Raw genomic sequence first — 17,201 nt, forward strand, 5'->3', positions numbered from 1 at the left:
GTGTTTTTAACATAGCACTCTTACTTTCATTTTACTTTAACTGATTTCTTTGATTTGAAATGTTTGGTTCTTTCAAACTTTTCTCCATTTTAGATGATTTTTTGCTGTAATTAAATGTAACTTTAATAAATAGATCACCTTAATAATCAATGAATATTTCTGCAAAGGCATTGTATCATGCTTCATAATACTGTCTACCAATGTGAGGAGAAACAAACCTTGCATACAGCTCTGAAGTGAATATTAATTTATTAAATTGTGTTTGCAAAACTCTAGATGAAAAAATATGTCTTTCAGTCTTAGAAAAATTTAGGAAATAAGTAACATTTACATTCCCTTCATAGGTAAATTTTTAAAAGATGTGCAACTTCCTGTTAAGGGTCGTTTATAATTGAGAGATTCCTGAAATTAAACAGTTAGATGCAATAACATTTGTTCAAAGTCGAGAAAGAGATGGCAACTTGCCACATTCTTAAGATCATGTAATTGAGTGAAATCTGGAATTTAATACCTCAGCAGATGACAAGTTCAAGGATGACCCTGTTTTACAAAAGTCCAGTTGGAACGCATAAAGCCATCTGATTTTCAGTTTTCATGTGAAACATTTTAGAGCAGCAGGATTAATGAATGTATGAGAATGTGTCCTTGGATTAGAATGCATTCCTTTAGAATGAGAATAAGAAATATGAGAAATATTAAAAAGAAAACAAATGCAGCATTGTTAATTTCTTGCTATGTGACTGAAACACTTGTAACTAAGTGTCTATAATATGACTTCAGTAGTGGCTCGTTTTCTCACAATGCACCTGCATGTCTTGGAAACTGTTGTAAACAGTACATGATTCTGCTAAGAGACAGAGCCCATGAACTGCCATTAAACTCTGCTTCGTCTTCTGTAAGAGCTGGTAGATTCCTCTTCTGGAACTAACAAGATAATAAATATAAGTCTTCTCACATTTCTGGTTTAGACCACAGCGTTTTCTGTCTAAGAACGGACCTTTGTGAGGAGATGAAAAATATCATCTAAAGGCATGTGGGATAGTCATGAAAACCCATATTTGGCAAAAAAAATAAATTGGAACTCCGGTTTAAAGGAACACTAGTATCCCAGCTGCAACACAGATCTTCATCTTATGCTCCTTAGTTTAGTTGATATAAGAATACCTGATGAGCACAGGGATTGGTGAAAAATATTTTAGATGTCTACTCTATTTGTTTAAAGAGAAAGAGAAGAAAAAAAAAAGAAGAAGAAAAGAAAAAGAAAAAGAAAAAGAAGAAAAAGAAAAAGAAAAAGAAAAAGAAAAAGAAAAAGAAAAAGAAAAAGAAAAAGAAAAAGAAAAAGAAAAAGAAAAAGAAAAAACAAAAAGGAAAAGAAAAAGAAAACGAAAAAGAAAAAGAAAAAGAAAAAGAAAAAGAAAAAGAAAAAGAAAAAGAAAAAGAAAAAGAAAAAGAAAAAACAAAAAGGAAAACAAAAAGGAAAAGAAAAAGAAAAAGAAAAAGAAAAAGAAAAAGAAAAAGAAAAAGAAAAAAAAAGAAAAAGAAAAAGAAAAAACAAAAAGGAAAACAAAAAGGAAAAGAAAAAGAAAAAGAAAAAGAAAAAGAAAAAGAAAAAGAAAAAGAAAAAGAAAAAGAAAAAGAAAAAGAAAAAGAAAAAGAAAAAGAAAAAGAAAAAGAAAAAGAAAAAGAAAAAGAAAAAGAAAAGAAAAGTTGTCTGAATTATGAACTTAATTTAAGTTCACAGTTCAGTTCAAAGTGTCCCAGCTGTTCCATTAGATAATTCCTTGGCTAAAGATCATTCTGTTAATAAGAATGAAAATGTTCACACTCTCTAATGACAAAGCATAACCACTGAAGAAAGAGAATTATTACAAACATTCAAGATGCCCACGAAGCTGACTTTTTCCCATTACTGTATCTGCATCCTGAGCCAGAAAACAAATCAGAATATGCTGTTGGGTTCAGTATTTTAGCAATTTGTGTAAACAAGAAGGCAGTGTCTGCAGTAGCAGCACAAAATTTCTGCTGATTCTTTCAGTAGAAAACAGTTGCTTTTTAAAGAGTTGAGGGCTGGACACTACATTTCTTTAAAACTGGCAGGATGTATTTACTACCTCTTGTGATTGCAACCAGTCTGATCATTCTGGAGGTTTTCCATTCAAGCAAAGTTCAATTTAGTAAAAGACTATATCAAATGGGATATATCCTAGCTCTCAAAATCCATTTCTTTGGAAAGACACTAAAGTTACCTACATAGTGGAAAGGACAGGAGGAGTTATGGCATCATCAGCAATCCATGACAAAAACACAGGTGGGTGTGTTGATAAACATGCTCAAGCTGCAGCTGCTGCTGGTTCTGATGGGAAAAATGCTGTTCTAGGGATTAGGAATACACTGTAATCATGCCAGCCAAAACATGCATGACAGTTGAAAAAGAAAAGAGTGCAGCTATATAAATGGCCATGGTAACCTAAGGGATTTCTTTAAATTCACAAAAGGAACATCTTTGTAAAGTTTTTTGCTCCTTTTTGCAATGCCAGTCTCTTCATAAGAACATAAAGAGAAACTATATTTCCATGCAAAATACATTTTTAGTAACTTGCTGGGAAATTATTTTAGCCCTGCTCAGGTTTAATTCATAGAGTAACCTGAATGCCTGCAGAGCAAAAAAACATGTACCTCTTTTTCCATTAGACTACTCAGGGTGTAAGGGGTACTCTTCCTGAGAAAGGACATCAGAGTCTAGTCTGGGACATTCAGAAAGGAACCATGTACTCCTTATTCTTTTACCACCGAAGACATTTCATACCACATATGATATGCATGGCTGACATAGAGTAATACTATATCCACATTTTTCAAGCAGAGAGTAGTTGATGTGTCCATTTCCAGGGCAGATGTTTTCCAGATATGCTACTGTCACTCATTAAGATAGTAAGACTTGTATGATTTATGATATGGCACATACTATATATGCCAGCTCATCCATAAAATACTACGGATTTCTCAGATAATTCTCCCTCCGGCTTGCTTTAATCATTTCAATATGACTCTTTTGCCAACAAACTCAAGACAAATTTTATATATACCAATTACATTACAAGCACTATATGAGAAACAAACTGACAGTAATTGTTATGGATTTTTTGCATAAAATGTATTTATTGTAACCTGTACATGATTGTAACCCTTTGCCTATGTCAGGGGAAACAGAGAAAGCTGCAAGGCCTTCAGAACTTGAACTGCATTAGCAGGGGGCATAGAATGGTACAATTACATCAAAATTCTTTGTACAGTCTAACACAGAGTGCTTTCCTATGTGCTATCTGTGCCATGACAATGACTGCAGGACCATCTTACTGGCTTCTCTTTCTTTTATTTTATTTTGGGAGTGTTAACTTTGTTTCCGGATAGATTGTCCCATCTGCTAGGCTGTTCATCTGTTGTCCCATCTGAGGCAAAAATCAAATTTCCAAACCATGTTGTTGCGTTTACAACCTCTGTGCTGCATCTGGAGCACAAAGAGAGGAAAGTGCTTAGCATCCATGGGCCGAAGGCATTCTTGATGAGGTGGAACACACAGTGTCTTCGTCGTATTTTGATAGCCTAAACTGTGCGACTGCACAGCAGGACAACATGTGGAAGTGGCTGGAATGAATTTAAATCCTCTTTTTTTTTTTTTTTTTCGCAGAGGGAGGCTAAAGGACTCAGCCTGTATCAAGGCTAGAGCTAGCACAGAATATTAAAGCCACAAGTGCATAACAACCTCTCATGGATAAAGAAACACACAGTTACATCCTGCATCCCAGGTTGAATGTATTTGCTTTCATCAGACCTGGGGAGTTCACACTTGGGCAGATGTCAAGGACTGACTCAAGCCATTCTGCTCCAAACCCCACCCCTTCTGCAGAAGTGCAGCCTGTGGCTGTGACTCAGAAGCGGAATTGCTAGCATAGGCAGCTACAGAATATCTCCTTCCCTCCTTCCTCTGTCCCTTTCCTCATGTAGGAGATAACCAGTGGTTCAGGGCACTGCCTGACTTGGCTCCCATGTCTGGACATTTCCCTCTTGCCAGAGCCAGTGAGTCTTTTTCTGGACTGGCTGTTGTCTTGTTGAAGGGAAGGCGGATCCTTTGTTTGGCAGGTTCTGCAGCTCTTTCTAGGTTAGATCGCATTTAGACTGAGCTTACTGCACAAAACATGGGATGCTAATCATCCCTCCTGAAAGTTAGATGTCTCTAGTGTAGCCACCTCTACAGCCATGCACTATATTCATGTAGTCACCATCAGCTCTTTGTAGAGTCGATGAAGAGAAGTAAGGCCTGTTAAGACAAGCTGTCAGACAGCTTGCCTATTTCAGTCATCTGTTTTAGGATTAAATAAGTAATCTAAACAGAAGACAGGGTTAATTATGCCCCAGAAAAAGCTGAAAACAAAATAGCCTATCTTCTTTCTAATTCACCATTACTTACTTAAATGACTTCTGTTCTGCTGAAGCCTTCAATTTGTTGCTTCTTCCAACGGTTTTTGTACTTCCTTTCCTACTTCCTGAACTTCTACCTGCACCTGATGCCACCAGTCCTCCTAAAAATTTTCCCTGAGCCCTCCTGCTTTACAGCAATGACTCTCGAGCATTCATCTATTCACTACTTCTTTCTTTCCCCATGTCTCAGAGCTCTGGTTCTTCACCAGGTCTTCAAACTGTATATGAACACACTTCCAGATGTGCTTGGTAATTTTGGAGGATGTGGTAATCCTGCAGCGTCAAAGATTTAAAAAGAATAAAATCTCATCACCACATGTGAAATTGGGCTCTTTATAAGGACATGAAGCACCCCAGAGATTGCGACATAGTTTATGGAATTCCTCCTCCACTGAAGGCTAGGTTGCTTGACTCAGCTCTGACGTACCCTTCATTGTCCGTTTTCAAGCTAACATGAATGTTCTAGGCATGATGATGGTCTGTTTCTACATTAGCTAAAACATCTCTGTTAATCCATTTTAAAGCACACGTTACTTTCCCAGTTTTGTCTTGCCCTTGCAGGATAACCATTCTTGGACAAACAAAAAGAAAAAAAATGTCAAAACTGAGTAGTTAAGAACAATTTATTAAGCACTACTAATAAATATATTTGTATTCACTTGCTAGCCATGTCTTTAAGCTAATCAGGCAACTTAGCAAGAACACAGACTGCTTCACTGCATGTTTAGTGTATGGCTTATTCCCTGAGAGGCAACAGTGTCCTGCCCCACAGCTCCTAGACAGCAGAGGATGTAAGGCCCACCCTCCCTAAATCCTGAAGGGAATTTGTTGTGTTTAACCCAGCAGCTGGCAGCTAAGCACTAGACAGCCACTCGCTCACCCCTCCCCTTCCCCCACAGCGGGATGGGGAGGAGAAATGGATAAAAGGGGAAACCCATGGGTTGAGATAAAGACAGTTTAATAAGACAACAAAGGAAATACTAATGCTACTAATAATGAACATGCAAAACAAACTATACACCATACAATTTTCTCATCACCCAATGACCGATTTGCAGCCAGTCCCCAAGCAGTGACCACAGAACCCAGAACTTGCGAATTTTGCAAATTTCGCAAAACTCCCGAAAAAGATCAAACTCTTGGAAAAGTTCAGACTCCTAGAGAAGAGAGGATTCTGACTCTTGGAAAAGAGGATTAAAAAGAAAGGATATTCCTGTCTCCCAGACATCTCACATTTATCAGCTGAGCACAACATCCGTGGTATGGAATATTTGCATTGGCCAGCTTGGGCTGGCTGCCTGTCTGTGCTCCCTCCCAGCTCCTGCACACCTGCTCATTAGCTGAGTCTGGGAGACTGGAAAAAGTCCTTGATTTCCTAGTAAAAACTACAAACATCAGTGTTATCAAAATTCTTCTCATACTAAATCCAAATCACAGCAGCTACTGGGAGCAGAATTAACTCTATCTCAGCCAAAACCAGGACAGGATTGAGGCAAATGTTAGTGCCTTTTTTTCAATTTTTTATTTCACTCCAACTGCAGGTCAGAAGAAATGATCAGCTCTTGTTCTCTTCTCCTCAACAAAAGCTTTTGAGCTGAAATGGAGTTAATTTTCCCCGTAGCAGCCCTCACAGTGCTGTGCTCTGTATTGGTAGCTAGAAAGGTGTTGCTGACATCCCAGTGTTTTGGCTGCTGCTGAGCAGTGTTCTCACAGCATCACGGCTGTCTCTCCAACGTTGCGCCCCCCACCAGTAGGCTGGGAGTGGGCAAGATGTTGGGAGGGGACATAACTAGGACAGCTGACCCAAACTGACTAAAGAGATAATCCATACCATGTGACATCTGCTCAGCAATAAAAGCTTAGAAAAAGGAAGAGGTGGGGCGGGGCATTCGTTATTATGATGTTTGTCTTCTGGAGCAACCGCTGTGTGTACTGAAGCCCTGCTTCCCGGGAAGTGGCTGGACATCACCTGCTGATGGGAAATAGAGAAGAAATCTTTAGCTTGCCTTTGCATCCATGCACAGCCTTTGCTTTCGTTTTTATTAAACTACCTGCATCTTGACCCACAAATTCTTTCCAATTTATTTTCTCCCCTGTCCTGTCCTGCTGAGGAGGGGAGTGACAGAGTGGCTTGGTGGGCAACTGGCCTCAAGCCAAGGTCAACTCACCACGGGCAGTGTTTACCCCACAGTGCATTGGGCAGTTGAGAAGCGTGGAATTTTGTATATGCTTGTCCTAATACTACTCTCTTCTCTAGCAATACACTTTCATACACTGTCACAGAAAAAATACTGAGCTAGAGTAACTTAGTCCAGCTACTGGGTCTGACCAAGGACAGCACTTGTACAGTCTGGCGGTATGCAAGCATTTAAGCAGCATCAGTGGGAAAAGATTAAAAACCAGCAGGTTAGAGTTGTTTCTGTAACATTCCTGTCCTCCTGGACAACCAGCGAACACGCTTTTTGCAACACTTCATGTTTTTCAGGGAGGCCACCAGATCTACTTGTGAGAAGGAGCTTAGTTTTTTTGACAAACCACACCAGATCTTTGTGAGACACCACATTTTTGTTCACAGGTACTCACCTACTTCCTCTCTGTTGTGGGCAGATGAATCCTCACACAAAATGTGTGATGCAGGTAAGGCTTCAAAATCTACAGCATGATTTTTCTGGAAGTTTCTATTTAGAAAATCGCTTTCCAACACAATAGCTGAGAGCGATGCATCCAGGCCAGCTGGAGGCCATGGAGTCTTTGTAGGACATTTTTTAACGTGGTCATCTTGTAGTGTGTTGTGGATGAATTTTGTTACAAGGCCTTTCCCACTCGTGAGATCTCACTCCATGAATAACACTCTGGAACTTCTGTTCTAGCCTTTACTGCACAGGAGCTTCAATAGTAAAGTTTTCCTTACAACATCAAATGTTCAGACTGGTTGCAGCTCCTCTAATGTTCAAATGTATATGTCGTATTTGTTAGGGATGCTGTACCTAACAGACTAATATAAGTTTGTTTGCATATGTGTGTGTATTTACATGTGCATTAACCAAGAAGCAAAAGTAAGAGAAACTTGATGAAGAGGAGTTGGGTTCATGAAGAATGATATCCATGCACTTAATGTAATTCACATTTTCAAGTCTGAAAACAAAACCTGAAGCTTAATTGCTGTGGTCATCTTCCTTCCTCACCCTTGTCGCCATAGCACACATCTGGCAGACAGGTGTAAGTTCTCAGTATCTGGGTTTTCCTGACACGTCTCAGACCGATCTTTCAGGATGTTTAATCGCTGTCAGTAAAGTCAGGCTCCGTATCATCCTCAGAGAAAAATGTTAAGGTTATTATCTGGTATTTGTTTTTCACATCAACTTTAAAGAATGTTCAATATATTGAACTTGGGTAATGCCTCTGCTTCCCACTGCATCAATAACATATCCTCAGAGTAAACACTAGATGGTGGAAAAATCAAGTGCAGAATAGGACATGTTACTGATGCCCAAGCATATTAGTTTTTTTCTCTTTACATTATTCAGTGCTTTTCATTTATTTGGTAAATTAAAATACGATGTTAATAAATGTTGACTGCCATATTGCCATTTGACTCTTGTTTCTCCCACAAACTCTTGCTGCTATTTCCATGCACTCAGCAGTGTTACCTATAATACAGAGTGAAGCTTTATTGCTGATTTTTAGAATCTGGACATAACTTCTGGGCTGTATGCAATGCTGGCAGACACAAGTGGCTGTGTGAGGAATAGCTGGTTGAACAGAAAAACACATTCTGCCAAATTTTCTTCTGGCACCATTTAAGTTACTGGAGTTTCCACAGGATAAACACAAAGTAGGGTGAAAAATTAGGTCCATCGTTATAAATCTAGAAAACAGCTGCATTGCAGAATAAAATTAGATGTAGGGCTTACTACTCACTTTGTTGTATTATTCTAGCTATGTCTATAGGAGGCTGCTCAAAGTACAGGAGTGTGTTTATCCACACAAGCATTGGATTCCCTTGTTGCATGTGACTTCCGTGAAAAGGTATCCATTAATTTGCCTGTATGAGGAAGTATCAGTGCACAAAACATTTTAATTAAGTGGGTTTGTGTGGAAATCCAGCACATATGGAGGTTCAGTGAAAATCATGCACAGTTTGAAGTTTAACTGAGCTCATTAATAATACTCTTCAGCAGTGTTCAGTGCTTCCAGCTGTTTACAGTACAAGAGCTCAGATGTACCAAAAAGCTAAACATGAACTAAACAATTCATGTTTTACCAGAGAATGAAGTGTTATTGGACTGAAAACATCTTTTAGTGGTGAAATCTAGAAGCTAATGGTACTAAAGTGACAGGTCACATATTGTCAGGCTTTGTACCACACGGCACTGGTGATAGAACTACATCGTACCCATTTATACTATGCCTATAGTCATTTTGTCATTAATACAAGAAATTACCACATAACAGTTAACAAACTGTATTATACCTGGAAATAGCTGTTTATGTTTGGTCAATCTTTTATCATTATTTTGTTCAAGTTTCACATGTGGGATCTACACTAGGAACCAGTCTGAGATAAAGTTGCCTGAAAATTTTCTCCATTTCACAAAGATAGAATTTATTCTACTACAGCAGAACAACCCACTCTTTTCTTTTGCCAAGTTATCATCCCCCGAGCTGCTAGTAGTTTTTTATTAATAGGTCCAGCATTGTAACTCAACAGATTCCTCTGACTGACAGATCCTGGATCTAACTATCTTAAAACTTCTGCTTTTCATTGTCCCTTAAATGATTGCTATTCCAGGCCATTCCTACTGTACGTACACCTATTATGTCACATGCTTTCCAGCATTTATGGACTTTCTTTTTTAATGTTTACCTTAATTTAGGTCTCATGAGATGCAATCAATAATTTTTTCTTAATGGTTACACAAACACAAAAGGTCTTGGCCATGTTCCAAGTTTTTCTCTGTTGTACTAAGGTAATATCTACTTTTTATGTCCCTTCCCATTTCTCCATAAAGGCAGCCTTGTTTTCTAGCTTCATTAAAATTCATTACACAGAGAAGAGATGGCCTTTGAGATGGCATTTCCTGTCATTGGAGTTTCTGTCCTTCTTCCACAAGACTAGGTATTACAAATTGGAAATACAGTTCAAGCTGGTATATTGATAAGTCCCATAAGAGCTTTGATGTACCCCATTCTGGGATGGGTTACCACTGCAGAATAATTGGTTGGCAGCTGAGCGTTCTTTCTTCCCTTAGTGCTGAATTTGATAAATTCAACTGTATGCTGAATTTGATAAATTTACAAAAGCTCTTGATTGTTTTTCATGGATAGAAGCAAAGAACCTAAGGACCTACAAGTTCTGTGTAAGAAATTTCACTACAGGAGCTGAAACACAATCTTTCTTTCTCCACCCTCCCCCCCCCGCCAAATTTTAGGGATTACAGAAAATTAGGAGTGAAGGAAACATATTTAAAAACCGTTGTGTTTCAGTGTTCATCTGCATTCAGCCAGGTCACTGTGACAGTGTAACAGGCACTCAGACATAAAGAGGAAACATATCAGAAGTGGAAGAAAGGACAGATGACCCAGGAGGAATGTAGAGACACTGTCAGAGCATGCAGGGATGGGGCTAAGAAAGCAAAAGCCCATCTGCGGTTGGATCTGGCAAGGCACATGAAGGGCAGCAAGAAGGACTTCTGTGGGTACATCAGAAGCCAAAAGAAGAAATGTGGACCCACTCTTGAATGAGGCAGACCTGGTGACAAAGATATGGGAAAGCCCAAGGTACTCAATGTCTTCTTCACCTCGGTCTTTACTGGTAAGATAGGCCTTCAGAAATCCCAAGCCCCTGAGATCAGTGTGAGAGTCTGGAGCAGGGAAGACTTACCCTCTGTGGAGAACATTCAGATTAAGGAACACGGATTTATGAAGGGGAATTCATGCCTGACCAACCCAATAGGCTTTCATGATGAGATGACTGACTTGGTGGATGAGGGGAGAGCAGTGGTTGTGATTTATCTTGACTTTAGCAAGACTTCTGACCCTGCCATCCACACAGAAAAACAGATGAAATACAAGTTATTTAAACCAACAGTGAGGTGGACTGAAAACTGGCTTAACTGCCACATTCAAAGGATTGTGATTAGTGACACCTATTCCAGCTGAGGCCAGTCACTACTGGTGTCCCCCAAGGTTTGATACAAGGACCAGTCCTGCTTAACATCTTCATTAATGGCATGGAGGATGGGATGGAGCAGACTCTCTACAGAAGTGGGAGGAGAGGTCTATACACCAGAGGGTTGTGCTGCCATTCAGAGAGACCTGGGCAGGCTGGAGAAACGGGCTAACAGGAACCACAGGAAATTCAGCAAAAGGAAAGGTAAATTCCTGCACCCGGGGAGTTTGATGGCTGTGAGCGGCAGGGTCTGGGCAGGAGAAGGCTGCTGGGGTGACGGGTGTGGGAAGAGGCTGTGGACCACCCTGTGCCTACCACAGCCAGTTCCCAAGGGCTCTGGCACCGCGTGCACCAGAACTTCAGGCAGTCAGAGGAGCCCACAGGGCCTGTCAGCAGATGATTTAGGAAACGGGCAGCTGCGAGGGTGGAGTGGGGCTGAGGGGCACATGCACACACCCCTGAGGGACTGCGGACATGGGCCACCTGTCGCAGGACAGGGACATCCCTGAGGGACTGCTGCCACAAGCCACTCAAGCCAAGGCAGGGACACTAAGAAACAAGGGGGGGTGGCGAAGCATTTGAAAGCACAGTACAGCTTTGAAAAATAAGCACAGAGTGTCAGACAGAAATCATTCAGCAAATGACCCCAGCCAGCAGTGAACATAGAGGACACTGACACTAGGAAATGGGGTAAGAGACGGAGAGATGTTTACTTCGGTGTTTGTTTAATTCTTTATGTCTTCTATTTCTCAATATCAATTCAGTGATTGGAAGTTTGTGCTAATTAGCAATAAATTAAATTAAGAAAATATTCACTGCTGTGAGACATTTTTGCCTGCAACAGGGATGATAGCCCCCTGTGCCAGTACAAGCTGGGGGCTATCTGACTGGAAAACAGCTTGGCAGAGACAGACCTGGGGGTTCTGGTGGACACCAAGGTGACCTGAAACCAGTAACGCACTCTCACAGTAAAAAAGGCCAATGGCATGTAGGCTGCATTAGGAAAAGACTTGCCAACAGGTCGAGGGGGTGATCTGTCCCCTCTACTCAGCACTGGTGAGGCCACATCTGGAGTGCTGGGCCCAGTTCTGGGCTTCCTGGTGTATGACATACTGCAGTGGGTCCAGCGGTGGTCAAGAAGATGATTAAGGGTCTGGAGGGTCTGTCATACAAGGATAGGCTGGGACTGTTCAGTCAGAAGAGACAGCTCCAGAGGATCTCATCAATATGTACAAATACCTGATTATGGGAATGGATAAAGACCAAGCCAAACTCTTCTCAGTGCCAGGACAAGAGTCAATGGGCTGTCAATCTCACCCCTGACCCTGGCATGCCAAGCCCGGGCTCATCTCTACTGAGCTGGGCGATGTCCCCTTCCCCCTTCGAACCTAGTTTAAAGACCTCTCAATGAGCCCCGCCAGCCCGTGGCCAAGAATCCTTTTCCCCTTTGAGATAGCTGCACTCCGCCTGTCGTCAGCAGGCCCTGTGCTGTGTACACCTTCCCATGATCAAAGAAGCCAAAATATGACGGGTGGCACCAGTCCCTGAGCCATTTGTTAACCACAGAATCACAGAATCACAGAATGGTAGGGGTTGGAAGGGACCTCTGTGGGTCGTCTAGTCCAACCCCCTGCCGAAGCAGGGTCACCTACAGTAGGCTGCACAGGACCTTGTCCAGGTGGGTCCTGAATATCTCCAGAGAAGGAGACTCCACTACCTCCCTGGGCAGCCTGTTCCAGTGCTCTGTCACCCTCAGAGGGAAGAAGTTCTTCCTCTTGTTCAGACGGAACTTCCTATGCTTCAGTTTGTGCCCATTGCCACTTGTCCTGTCGCTGGGCACTACTGAAAAGAGCTCGGCCCCATCCTCCTGACACCCACCCTTCAGATATTTGTGAGCATTTGTTAGGTCCCCTCGCAGCCTTCTCTTCTTCAGGCTGAACAAGACCAGCTCCCTCAGCCTCCCCTCGTAGGGGAGATGTTCCTGTCCCCTCACCATCCTGGTAGCCCTCCGCTGGACTCTCTCCAGTAGCTCTTCATCTTTCTTGAACTGGGGAGCCCAGAACTGGACAGAGTACTCCAGATGAGGCCTCACTAGGGCAGTGTAGAGGGGAAGGAGAACCTCCCTCGACCTGCTGGACACACTTCTCTTAATGCACCCCAGGATGCCATTGGCCCTCTTGGCAGCCAGGGCACACTGCTGGCTCATGGTTAACCTGTTGTCCACCAGGACACCCAGGTCGCTCTCCGCAGAGCTGCTCTCCAGCAGGTCCGCCCCAAGCCTGTACTGGTGCATGAGGTTGTTCCTCCCCAGGTGCAGGACCCTGCACTTGCCTTTGTTGAACCTCATCAGGTTCCTCTGCGCCCAACTTTCCAGCCTGTCCAGGTCTCGCTGAATGGCAGCACAGCCTTCTGGTGTGTCTACCACACCTCCCAGTTTGGTGTCATCAGCAAACTTGCTGAGGGTACACTCTAACTCTTCATCCAGGTCATTAGTGAAGAAGTTAAACAAGACTGGGCCCAGTACTGACCCCTGAGGGACACCACTTGTTACCAGCCTCCAACTAGACTCACCGCCGCTGATTACAACCCTCTGAGTTCTGCCATTCAGCCAGTTCTCAATCCACTTCACTGACCACTCATCCAGCCCACACTTCCTGAGCTTCCCTAGGAGGATATTATGGGAGACTGTGTCGAAAGCCTTGCTGAAGTCTAGGTAGACAACATCCAGGGCTCTCCCTTCGTCTACCCAGCCAGTCATGTCATCATAGAAAGCATGATTTCCCCTTCATGAATCCATGCTGACTACTCCTGATAAACTTCTTTTCCTCCACTTGCTTGTTGATGACCTCCAGGATACAGGCCGGTCAGCCTCACCTCCATCCTGGGAAAGGTGATGGAGCAGCTTATCCTGGAGGCCATCATCAAGCAAGTGGAAGAAAAGAAGGTTATCAGGAGTAGTCAGCATGGATTCACCAAGGGGAAATCATGCCTGACCAATCTGATAGCTTTCTACGATGACATGACTGGCTGGGTAGACGAAGGGAGAGCCGTGGATGTTATCTACCTTGACTTCAGCAAGGCTTTTGACACAGTCTCCCATGATATCCTCCTAGGGAAGCTGAGGAAGTGTGGGCTGGATGAGTGGTCGGTGAAGTGGATAGAGAACTGGCTGAATGGCAGAACTCAGAGGGTTGTCATCAGCGGCGCTGAGTCTAGTTGGAGGCTGGTGACAAGTGGTGTCCCTCAGGGGTCAGTACTGGGCCCAGTCTTGTTTAACTTCTTCATCAACGACCTGGATGAAGAGTTAGAATGTACCCTCAGCAAGTTTGCTGACGACACCAAACTTGGAGGTGTGGTAGATACACCAGAAGGCTGTGCTGCCATTCAGCGTGACCTGGATAGGCTGGAAAGCTGGGCAGAGAGGAACCTGATGAGGTTCAACAAGGGCAAGTGCAGGGTCCTGCGCCTGGGGAGGAACAACCTCATGCACCAGTACAGGCTTGGGGTGAACCTGCTGGAGAGCAGCTCTGCGGAGAGGGACCTGGGTGTCCTGGTGGACGACAGGTTAACCATGAGCCAGCAGTGTGCCCTGGCTGCCAAGAAAGCCAATGGGATCCTGGGGTGCATCAAGAAGAGTGTGGCCAGTAGGACGAGGGACGTTCTCCTTCCCCTCTACACTGCCCTGGTGAGGCCTCATCTGGAGTACTCTGTCCAGTTCTGGGCTCCCCAGTTCAAGAAAGATGAAGAGCTACTGGAGAGAGTCCAGCGGAGGGCTACAAGGATGGTGAGGGGACTGGAGCATCTCCCCTACGAGGAGACGTTGAGGGAACTGGGCTTGTTCAGCCTGAAGAAGAGAAGGCTGCGAGGGGACCTTATAAATGCCTACAAATATCTGAAGGGTGGGTGTCAGGAGGATGGGGCCGAGCTCTTTTCAGTAGTGCCCAGTGACAGGACAAGGGGCAATGGGCACAAACTGAAGCATAGGAAGTTCCGTCTGAACATGAGGAAGAACTTCTTCCCTCTGAGGGTGACGGAGCACTGGAACAGGCTGCCCAGGGAGGTTGTGGAGTCTCCTTCTCTGGAGATATTCAAGACCCGCCTGGACAAGATCCTGTGCAGCCTACTGTAGGTGACCCTGCTTCGGCAGGAGGGTTGGACTAGATGACCCACAGAGGTCCCTTCCAACCCCTACTATTCTGTGATTCTGTGATTCTGTGATAAGCTGCTCCATCACCTTTCCCGGGATGGAGGTGAGGCTGACCGGCCTGTAGTTCCCTGGGTCCTCCTTCTTACCCTTTTTGAAGATTGGAGTGACATTGGCCTTTCTCCAGTCCTCGGGCACCTCTCCTGTCCTCCTGTCCTCCAGGACCTCTCAAAGATGATGGAGAGTGGCTCAGCAATGACATCCACCAGCTCCCTCAGCACTCATGGGTGCATTCCATCGGGGCCCACGGATTTGTGGACGTCCAGATCACTTAAGCGATCCCTCACACAGTCCTCCTCGACCAAGGGAAAGTCATCCTCTCTGTAGGCTTCCTCTCTTAACTCTGGGGCCTGGGATTCTTGAGGGCCAGTCTTAGCACTGAAGACTGAAGCAAAGAAGGCATTCAGTAGCTCTGCCTTCTCTGCATCCTCCGTCACCAGGACACCCACCTCATTCAGCAGCGGCCCCACATTGTCCCTAGCCTTCCTTTTACTACTGATGTAGCTGAAGAAGCCCTTCTTGTTGTTTTTGACATCCCTTGCCAGCTCCAGTTCCAGATGGGCTTTGGCCTTCCTCGTCGCATCCCTGCACTCTCTGACCACATTCCTGTAGTCTTCCCAAGTGGCCTGCCCCTCTTTCCACATTCCATGGACCTTTCTCTTCCACCTGATCTCTGCTAGAAGCTCCTTGTTTAACCATGCAGGTCTCCTGCCTCCTTGGCTAGATTTCTTTCTCAGGGGGATGCACCGCTCCTGAGCATGGAGGAAGTGTTGTTTAAAGAGCGACCAGCGCTCTTGGACTCCCCTGCCTTCGAGAGCCCTGGCCCACGGGATTCTTCCCAGTAGCTCCTTGAAGAGGCCCAAGTTAGCCCTCCTGAGGTCCAAGGTTTTGATCCTGCTTATCGCCCTGCTTCCTCCACACAGGATCCTGAACTCCACCATTTCACGGTCTCTGCAGCCGAGTCTACCTCCGACCTTCACATCCTCCACCAGTCCCTCCTTGTTTGTTAATACAAGGTCCAGCAGAGCGCCTTTCCTTGTTGGTTCCTCCGCCACTTGCATCAGAAAGTTATCGTCGATGTTCTGTAGGAACCTCCTGGATTGCGCCTGCCTAGCTGTATGGTCTTCCCAGCTGATGTCAGGATGGTTGAAGTCCCCCATGAGAACCAGGGCCTGTGACTGTGAGGCTGCTTGCAGCTGCCTGTAGAAGGCCTCATCAACTTCCTCCTCCTGGTCAGGTGGCCTGTAGTACACACCCACCGTAATGTCACCCATGTCAGCCTGTCCCTTAATTCTAACCCATAAGCTCTCAACTCGTACCTCATTTTCCCCCAGGCCAAGCTCAATGCATTCCAGTTGCTCCCTCACATATAGAGCAACTCCACCACCTCTCCTTGTTGGTCTGTCTTTCCTAAAGAGTCTGTAGCCATCTATGACAGCATGCCAGTCATGCGAGTTGTCCCACCACGTTTCTGTGATGACGACCAAGTCGTAGCTGTCCTGCTGTATAATGGCTTCCAGCTCCTCCTGTTTATTGCCCATGCTACGTGCGTTGGTATAGACACACTTGAGCTGGGCTGTCAATCTCACCCCTGACCCTGGCACGCCGAGCCCGGGCTCATCCCTACTGAGCTGGGCGATGTCCCCTTCCCCCTTTGAACCTAATTTAAAGCCCTCTCAATGAGCCCCGCCAGCTCGTGGCCAAGAATCCTTTTCCCCTTTGAGATAGCTGAGTTCCACCTGTCGCCAGCAGGCCCGGTGCTGTGTACACCTCCCCATGATCAAAGAAGCCAAAATTTGACCGATGGCACCAGTCCCTGAGCCACCTGTTAACCAGGTGAGTTTTCCTGCCCCTTTCAGTGCTGTCCCCTGCCACTGTTGGGATGGAGGAAAACACCACCTGCGCCCCTGATCCCTCATCCAGTCGCCCCAGTGCCCTGAAGTCCCTTTTGATGGCCTTGGGACTTCTCTCTGCTATCTCTTCACCGCCAACCTGCATTACCAAGAGGCGGTAATAATCAGAAGGCCGCACCAGACCAGGGAGTTCCTTAGCAACATCCCTAACCCGGGCCCCAGGGAGGTAGCAGACTTCCCTGTGGGATGGGTCCAGTCGGCAGATCGGGCCCTCTGTTCCCCTCAGAAGGGAATCACCTGTGACAATGACCCTCCTTTTTTCCTTAGCCGAGGCAGTCGTAATCGGGTGAGTTTTCCTGCCCTTTTCAGTGCTGTTCCCTACCACTGACGGGATGGAGGAAAATACCACCTAAGCCCCTGAGCCCTCCTTTAAATACACTTTTTTAGTTTGATTTTTTTAAAACTGAGGCAGTGAGGTAAGAGCAGTGAAGCT

Source organism: Opisthocomus hoazin, chromosome 3, assembly GCF_030867145.1.
Source record: "Opisthocomus hoazin isolate bOpiHoa1 chromosome 3, bOpiHoa1.hap1, whole genome shotgun sequence".
Classification (NCBI taxonomy): Eukaryota; Metazoa; Chordata; class Aves; order Opisthocomiformes; family Opisthocomidae; genus Opisthocomus; species Opisthocomus hoazin.